This window comes from Eulemur rufifrons, chromosome 24 (genome assembly GCF_041146395.1).
Source record: "Eulemur rufifrons isolate Redbay chromosome 24, OSU_ERuf_1, whole genome shotgun sequence".
Classification (NCBI taxonomy): domain Eukaryota; kingdom Metazoa; phylum Chordata; class Mammalia; order Primates; family Lemuridae; genus Eulemur; species Eulemur rufifrons.
In genome coordinates, this window is record NC_091006.1 from 18,593,733 (window position 1) to 18,602,573 (window position 8,841).

The window sequence follows — 8,841 nt, forward strand, 5'->3', positions numbered from 1 at the left end:
TTGGACAAGAACTTGAAAGAGAACGTGGATAAATAAACTATATATTTCTGTGTAGAATCTCTTTCCTTCCCTGGCCGTGCCAACCTCACCCTTCTTTTCTCGAACAGGGTGTGACTCCAAGCCAAGCAGGCACATATCATGTATCAGGAGCCAGTGAGTTTTGTAGAGGAGGCTGTGGCCTTCATCTGGGAGGATGAGGGGCTCCTGGGCTCTCCGTTCTCAGAGGAACTTGTCCTAGGGGGTATGCTGGAGATGTGGGTGCCTGGTTGACATGGTTAAGATTCAGAGTCCCTAAAAGCTGCCTTCTGGGGCATGGGGTGAGCTTTGCTTTAGTTCCAGACCTGAAAGCCTATTTTTAGAAAAGATGCTTGGCTCCTGAGACTGCCTGGGGTTCTTGTCCTGTCTGCCTCTCCCTTGTGAGTACTGGAGACTGAGCACCCAGTCACAGCCCCCAAGGGCTCTCTGTCTGAGCCCAGGACCCAGAGCCAGGTGTCCCTCCCTGCAATCAGGGTGCCACGTTCCTAAGCCCCTGGTGGCACTACAGCTGGAGCAAGGGGATGCTGCAACTGTGGGGGGGTGGTGCCCCAGTGAGTCCTGGAAGGTGGGAGTCACTGCAGGACTATTCTCATCACAGGAGCCTTTCTTCCACACCTGCCACTCTCGGTGCCCTCTGCCTTTCCTCATGTTCCCTTTGGTTTCTGAGGGCCCTGCCCTGGACAAAGTAAGTCAGACAGATAAGGGTGGAAACTCGGTGCAATACTCTTCGGTCCCGCCCAGTCTTGGAAACCCTGGAATCGAGCTCTTCCTCATGACTATCAGTTGATGGGCAGGCCCTGTGGGGTTCTGCACAGGATCTTGTGTCTGCGTAGGAGTAAGCACTGGGTTCTTGTTCATAGGTCCTTCCAGCTGCCTCCGGGGTCCCTTCCACCCCCACCTGGCTCTCCTGATAGGTCCTTCTCATTCCCACTTTCCAGGGAATTTATTTTTATTCGTCTCCTCAATATGGTGACCAGAATAGTGGCTTTCCAAGGATGCCCAAGCTCCAGCCCCCAGCATCTGTGACTAGCTTAGGTCACATAACAGGAGAGTGATGGCTGCAGGTGGAATTTAAGTTGTTAGTCCACTAACCTCAAAATAATGAGATTATCCTGTATTATCCAGGTGGGACCAGTGTGATTACAAGCGTCCTTAAACAGTGAAGAAGAGGGAGACAGAGAGCAGAGATTGATGCAGCATGAGAAAGGGGGCCTTTGGACATGGGGGAAGAGGCCGCAAACCAAGACACGCAGGGGCCTCTGGAGGTTGGAGAAAGTGAGGAGAGGGATTCTCCAGTTAAAGCCTCCAGAAGGGAACATAGCTCTGCTGATACCTGGATTTGAACCCATTCCAGACAAGATAATAAATGTGTGTCTCGTTTTACACCACCACATTTGTGGCAATTCGTTACAGCAGTAGCTAACTAGTACACTTGCATCACACTTCAGTCTCTTCCCTGTCAAACTCTTGCCACCATAGTTGGTTCAGGGATGCCTGGAGATGGTTCTGTCTAACTTAAGACTTGCTGGTCGTGGAAAGAAATGTTTTTCCCTACATCCTCCCAATGTGAGTTAAAAAACATGAAGCCCTAAATGCTGCCGGCAGTCATCCTGAGACTTTGAGGACATTGAACTTGAGAAAGAAGTCAAAAGAATTAGAGAATAAGTCCAAAAGCTGATTTTTAAAAAGATTAATAACAAACCCCTAAGATGCCTGATTAAAGAAAGAACAAAGGTATTATGAACGAGAAAGAAGATAACCATGGCTTCATAAAAGGTTAAATGAATTACAGGACTATTACATGGAATTCTATGGAAAATTTCCAAACGAAACAAAAATGAACAAAATTAACCTGAGAGGAAGCAGAATATTCAAATGGAGCAACTGCCATGGAAGAGACACCAACCAGCACAAAGCCCAGGAGACAGGAGATTTTATAAAAATTTTATAAGCCCAAGAGATTTATAACCCAGCCTCAGCTAAAATATGAACAAAAAGTTTGAAAATAATATTTTTAATCAAACACAGAAATGTGTCAAAAGAATGACCATGTATTTAAACTCGGTTTATTTTATTTTATTTATTTATTTATTTATTTTTTTGAGACAGAGTCTCGCTTTGTTGCCCGGGCTAGAGTGAGTGCCGTGGCGTCAGCCTAGCTCACAGCAACCTCAAACTCCTGGGCTTAAGCGATCCTACCACCTCAGCCTCCCGAGTAGCTGAGACTACAGGCATGCGCCACCATGCCCAGCTAATTTTTTCTATATATATTTTAGTTGGCCAGATAATTTCTTTCTATTTTTAGTAGAGATGGGGTCTCGCTCTTGCTCAGGCTGGAAAACTCGGTTTATTTTAGAAATGCAAGACTAGTTAAATCTCAGAAAATGTATAATTAAAATCTAATGAACAGTTTACAGAGAAAAGCCATGTGATTTTAACAACAGATGCTTGAAATGCATTTAATAAAATGCAGTAGCCCCTTCTACAAATGTTTGAGTAAAATAGGAACAGAAGAAAATTAAATATGATAAAATTTTAAACAAAACAACAAAAATAATATTTTACATGGTGACATGCTATATAGTGCTGGACAAATTAAAATCAGGAGGAAGAAAGGACTACCTCCACTGTATGATCATTCAGAATTGTTTTGGAGGTTCTTATTAATGCAATAAGAAAAGAAAATTATACGTATAAATGCTGGAAAAAGAAGAGACAGACTATTTTTTGTGGATACAAGAATCTAAGCTCAAAAAACTCAGGACATCCAGATTGACTATCAGAATTAATTAAGGGGATTTGGTTTGATGGCCAGCTTGGATGCTAAGTATACAAAAATAATAGTGTTTTCTTAATATTTGAATCAACAGCTACAAATGGAAATTGAAACGACTTTGCATTCATACTAGCAAATAAAATTTTAGAATATTTAGAGTAATGTTAACAAGAAAGGTACAGGACCTACACGAAAGAATTTTTAAAATTTTGCTAATGGTTAATAAAATCTAAATAGTTTGAGACATCATATTCCTGGATAAGAAGACTTAAAATAATAAAAATTTAATAATTCTATAGTTAGTGTGTAAGTGAAAACAATCCCAATCCCAACTGTTTCCTTTTTCCATTAGAGAAAATGATCTAAAAGTTCAAAAGGAAAAATAAATGCTTGTTGACAGTCAAGAAAATTATGACCAAAAGAATAGTCAGGAGATTGACTATCCAGATATTAAAATGTACCATAAGGCTATTATAATATTAACAGAATAGTATTATGCGAAGAATTCAAAAAATGGATGTGTGGAAGAAAAAAGATAGTTTATTTGATAAATGTTTATGGCAGAATTCTAGCTCTCTGCATCAGAGCTCACATAAAAGTAATTTCTGTTAAACTAATGATTTGCATGTTAAAGTGCAAATGAAAATTTAGGAAACTACATAAATATGAAATCTATGGATTGGGATACTTTGTTAAGCAAGATAGGAAACTCAGGTCTATTTATTTATAAAGGAATGATAGGTACACATACTTTACATAAAATTTACAATTTCTTGTATGCCAAAAAAGATAAGAGAGAATAAACTATGTGTTGAGAAAAATATTTGTAACACAAATGACATTTATAACCTACCATAAGCTCCTATAAAATGCCCAAAACCTCAAAAATATTAATTAGATAAAATACAGAAAAGGAAATCCAAAATGGCAAGTAAGAATATATAAAAATCGTCAAATTACAAGTAGTTAGGAAATACAAATTAAATGAAATATCACTTTTTATCCAAAATATTAGCAAAATAAAACTGATAATACCCGGTTGTAGAGGAAATAGGAACAACAGATGCTTGGAAGGCGTTTAATATTAATAAAATTCAATAGCCACTTCTACAAATGTTTAAGTACAATAGGAAAGTAATTTGGCAATACCTAATAGAATTACAAATACATGGCCAGGTGTCGTGGCTCACACTAGTAATCCTAGCACTTTGGGGGGCCCAGGTGGGAGCATCACTTGAGGCCAGGAGTTTGAGACCAGCATGAGCAAGGGTGAGACCCGTCTCTACAAAAATACAAAACTTAGTGGGACGTGGTGGCATGCACCTGTAGTCCAAGCTACTTGGAGGACTGAGGCAGGAGGATAGATTAAGCCCAGGACCTTGAGGTTGCAGTGAGCTGTGATGACACCACTGCATTCTACCCTGGGGAAGAGAGCAAGACCCAGTCTCAAAAAAAAAAAAAAAGAAAGAAAGAAAGAAAGAAAAGAAAAGAAAAAGAAAAAAATACACTTATTCTTCAAAACTTGTGCAATCCCACTTGTGGGGCTCTGACCTATAGAAATGAAGGCACTAATTATGGATGTCTAAGGGTGTTTACTACAGCATTGTTTATGTTATGCATCTTTGAAGATAGAGAAATGTGTAGAAGATAAATTCTAGGATTTTACATTGGAGGAGGTATGAGAAGAAGTAGGCTGAAGTAGAATGGAAAGCTATGTCTGCCATAATTCATTAATGGAAAATATGAATGTAATATTCTATATATGAAATTCTTCTAAATATGTAGAAATTGAATATGTACTTGGGCGAGAACTAAATGGAGTCATCCGCAAATAAAAACATTGATTTGATTTCAGAGTGGGATTCTAGATCATCTTCTGCTTGAATTTTTTTTTTATTTCCTAGTTCCAATGTTTTTCCACTCCAGATAATTCATACTAAAACTTTTCCATGAACCTGATTCAGAGGATAAATCTTTGAAAAATAAGTCCATTGTCAATAATCATTAGAAAAACTATGGAAGCGAGAAGTTGTGCAAAAGTGAGTGTGTACAAATGTCCTGCCAGAGTTTCACCTTAATCAACTAAATAAGAAAGCAAACAAAAGATAAATTCTACAAACATGCCAACAATGATCATTCCTTCTGCCATGGTTTACCCTTTAATAATCAGAAGAAAATTCATACAGGTAGAAAAACTTATGATTATAATAAATATAGAAGTCTTTAACAACAGTATAACCCTAAATGAATATCAGAGAATTCTTATTTAAAAAATCCATGTGGTTATAATAAAAATGAGAAAAAAATATGTTTTGGCTCTTGGCTGTCTTGAAAGTGGAAAACTCATACTGGAGAGAAACCCTGTGGATGTACTCAATGTGGTAAATCTTTTTGATGGAGCCTCCACCTGGTTGCACATCACAGAAATTATCCCAGAGTGAAAAATGTATGAATGTTATCAATGCAGGAAAGTTTTCAGCTAGTGCTCACATCTTCTTAGACATTACATAACTCATACTGGGAAGAGACTCCATGAATGTCATGGATGTGGGCAAGCTTTCAGCAGGAGGTCTCCACTAATTAGGTATCAGAAAACTCACTCTGAATAAAAACTATTCCATGACAATCAATGTGGGAAATCTTTCAGTCACATCCTTGATTTGCATAGAAGAAAGCATAATAGGGAGAACATTTTGAATGAAGTTAATATAGGGAAATCTTTCTATCAAACTCTGGCCTTATTTCACATCAAAGAACTCATACTGGAAAGGAGCTTTGTGAGTGTAATCAGTGTGGGAAATGCTTCAGTTAGAGTTCTCACTTTGCTGTCTATCAGAGAAATCATACCAGAGGGAAACTGCATGAGTGTCTGTAGTGTGGAAAATCAGCTATAGCTCTTTAAATATTAGACTTCAGAGATGTCACACAGGAGATAAACCTCATCAATGTCCCCAGTATGGAAAACCCTTCAGCCAGAATTCTTACCTCATTGAACATCAAAGAACTCATACTGGAAAGAAGCCCTATAAATGTAGTCAACGTGAGAAATCTTTTAGATAGAGTTATTACCTTATTGTGCATCCGAAAAATCCATATGGACGAAAAATCACATGAATGTAATAAATGTGAAAAAGCCTTCAGGAGAACATCTGACCTTATGGAACATCAGAGAATTCATAGTAGAGAGAAATTCTCTGAATATTCTCAGTGCAGAAAGGCTTCCAGGCAGCACTCTACTCAGGTTGGGCACTAAGAACTCATTTTTGAGGAAAAATGTTAAGTAACATGTTAAAATTTTTTCTTCTTTTTCCCCCCTTTATTTGGACATCAAAAATAACATTTTTTTAAAATTTCAGCATTTGATGGGGGTACAAATGTTTAGGTTACGTATGTTGCCCTTGCCCCCCACCCCCAGTCAGAGCTTCAAGCGTGTCCATCCCCCAGACGATGCACATCACACTCATTATGTATGTACATATCCATTCCCTCCTCCCCCCTCCCATCTGCCCAACATCTATGAATGCTATTCCTATATGTGCACTTAGGTGTTGATCAGTTAAAACCAATTTGATTAGTAAGTACATGTGGTGCTTATTTTTCCATTCTTGGGATACTTCACTTAGTAGAATGGGTTCCAGCACTATCCAGGATAATAATATTTTTTAATGTAATACTATATGGTCAGTCTTTGCTTTTATGATACAGTTCTACAAAAGGTGATCAACTTAGGCCATGTTCTTCACAGCATTGAGGCCTAAATCTGAGAAAGAACCATTATAAGGGCAAGAAAATGAATAATATAAACACTGATGTGGAGAAATGTGGCACATTATAGTTCATCGGGTGTTTTTCTCCACACACTTCAAAATTCTAGGATATATGTTGTCAACAAATACCTGATTAAAAGACTTCTCAAAACAGACCACCTATTTTTTAAAAAAAATCTTAGTATAGGCCGGGCGCGGTGGCTCACGCCTGTAATCCTAGCACTCTGGGAGGCCGAGGCGGGTGGATTGCTCAAGGTCAGGAGTTCGAGACCAGCCTGAGCGAGACCCCGTCTCTACTAAAAATAGAAAGACATTATATGGACACCTAAAAATCTATATAGAAAAAATTAGCCGGGCATAGTGGCGCATGCCTGTAGTCCCAGCTACTCGGGAGGCTGAGGCAGTAGGATCACTTGAGCCCAGGAGTTTGAGGTTGCTGTGAGCTAAGCTGACGCCACGGCACCCACTCTAGCCTGGGCAACAAAGTGAGACTGTGTCTCAACAACAAAAAAAAAAAATCTTAGTATAGAAATATTCACATGGAAGAAATCTTTAGTGAAGCTGAGTGTGAATCAGACACTTTCTGGATATTTGGGGCTGTGCAGATCCACATCCTAACAAGAAAAATGACCCTGCATTCTCCATAACTAGCCAGAGGTCTCTTCCCTTTTTCTGCCTTCATTGAAATCTAACACCACCTCCCACACATCTTGCTATGTTTTCTGTGGAAACTATTCATAGCCTAATGCTGATGTGCCATCAGCAAAGAAGGAAGGTCCGCCATATCTCAGGTGCTCTGCAACTGCTGCAAAACACCTGTGGAACTTAGCCCTCCCCATACTCTTCTCCAAGTTACAACTTCTCCCAGTTAGGAAGCTGCTGAGCCCTGTGAGAGAATGCATGTGTGTGAGGCCCAGGAAAGCCCTTGAGTAGGATTCTCTCCATGGGTAGGGGGCACCAGATCGAATGGGAGCATCCAAGCCCAAGGCAAGGGCCAGAGACTGCAAACCCCAGGAAGTACCTACAGCTAGAGGATGGGTGGTCTCCTGTGGGACAGTTCATACCAACCCCACACAGCTCTACCAGCTTTCTTTTACCCAAAATGGCCAGGAATGGTCGACAGAATGGGCTAAATTAAGAGTTGTAATACTGGAGAAAAATTAAAAAAGTAGTAATTTTGTGTTAGGCTTTTCTTTCTTTCTTTTTTTTTTTTTTTAAGTGCAATATGGCTGCCATTGTTTCAGTACTTTATCCATCTGAGAGAAGGCCAGGGTCCAAGGCTAAAGTTACTCTGTCCTTTCAATTCAAGTTTTTCTAAGTAGAAAGATTAAGAAATCTCAATTTAGAGGGATGCCATAGACCCCCGACCTGGAGCAGCTCAGAGGTAGTGAATAATAGCTCCTCAAGTCTGCAATATAAAAGGGCCTCCAATAAAACTACATAACAAAACTTGCAAAAATGGGAAATAAATAGAATGGAAAGAGTAAAAAGGTTGAAGAGGCAGCCCTGAAGAATTTGTGGTGGAAAAAGTACTGGATCGACGTGTAGTAAGTGTGAAAGTAGAGTGTTTCCTGAAGTGGAAGGGTGCTGACAATACTTGGCAATACTTGGCAACCCAAATAAAATATAGATTGTCCAGAGTTAATTGAAGCATTTTTAATTCTCAAAAAGGAGGTAAATTGATAGACCTGGGTGCATGTGCTTAAGAAAAATAGCTGATAAAGAAAAAGATGGTACAAAAAGAAAATGTGTATCTGACAGTAAATCTGATGGTAGCAAATCAAAGAAGAAAAGAGAGGATGTTGACAAACCAAGAGGCTTTGTCAGAGGTTTTGATCCTGAAAGAATAATTGGTGCCACAGACAGCAATGGAGAATTAATGTTTCTTATGAAATGGAAAGATCCAGATGAGGCAGATTTGGTGCTGTAAAAAGAAGGCAAATATGAAGTGTCTTCAAATTGCAATTGCTTTTTATGAAGAGAGACTAACTTGGCATTCTTGTCCAGAAGATGAAGCTCGATAATTATTTGCATTGCTATATATATATATATATAAAATCTGGGTCTTGGTTTTTGATTTACTAGTATAAAGAAATAACTACATTCTAATAAATCAAGTTTGATACACTTGTTTTTGGGGAAAAAAAAACAATTTAAAATGAATATTCTTGGGAGGGAGGGTGACAGGCCCTGAGAGAGAGCACCCAGGTCTGGAAGGAAAGTGGTGGATGCAGGCAAGAAATGTTGTTCAGGCTCCCAGGG

General features: G+C 39.1%; 1 pseudogene; it reads left to right on the plus strand.

Moving 5' to 3' along the window:
- Positions 1-8,037: 8,037 nt before the first annotated feature.
- LOC138375080 (chromobox protein homolog 3-like) lies at positions 8,038-8,603 on the plus strand (annotated as a pseudogene).
- The last annotated feature ends 238 nt before the right edge of the window (positions 8,604-8,841 follow it).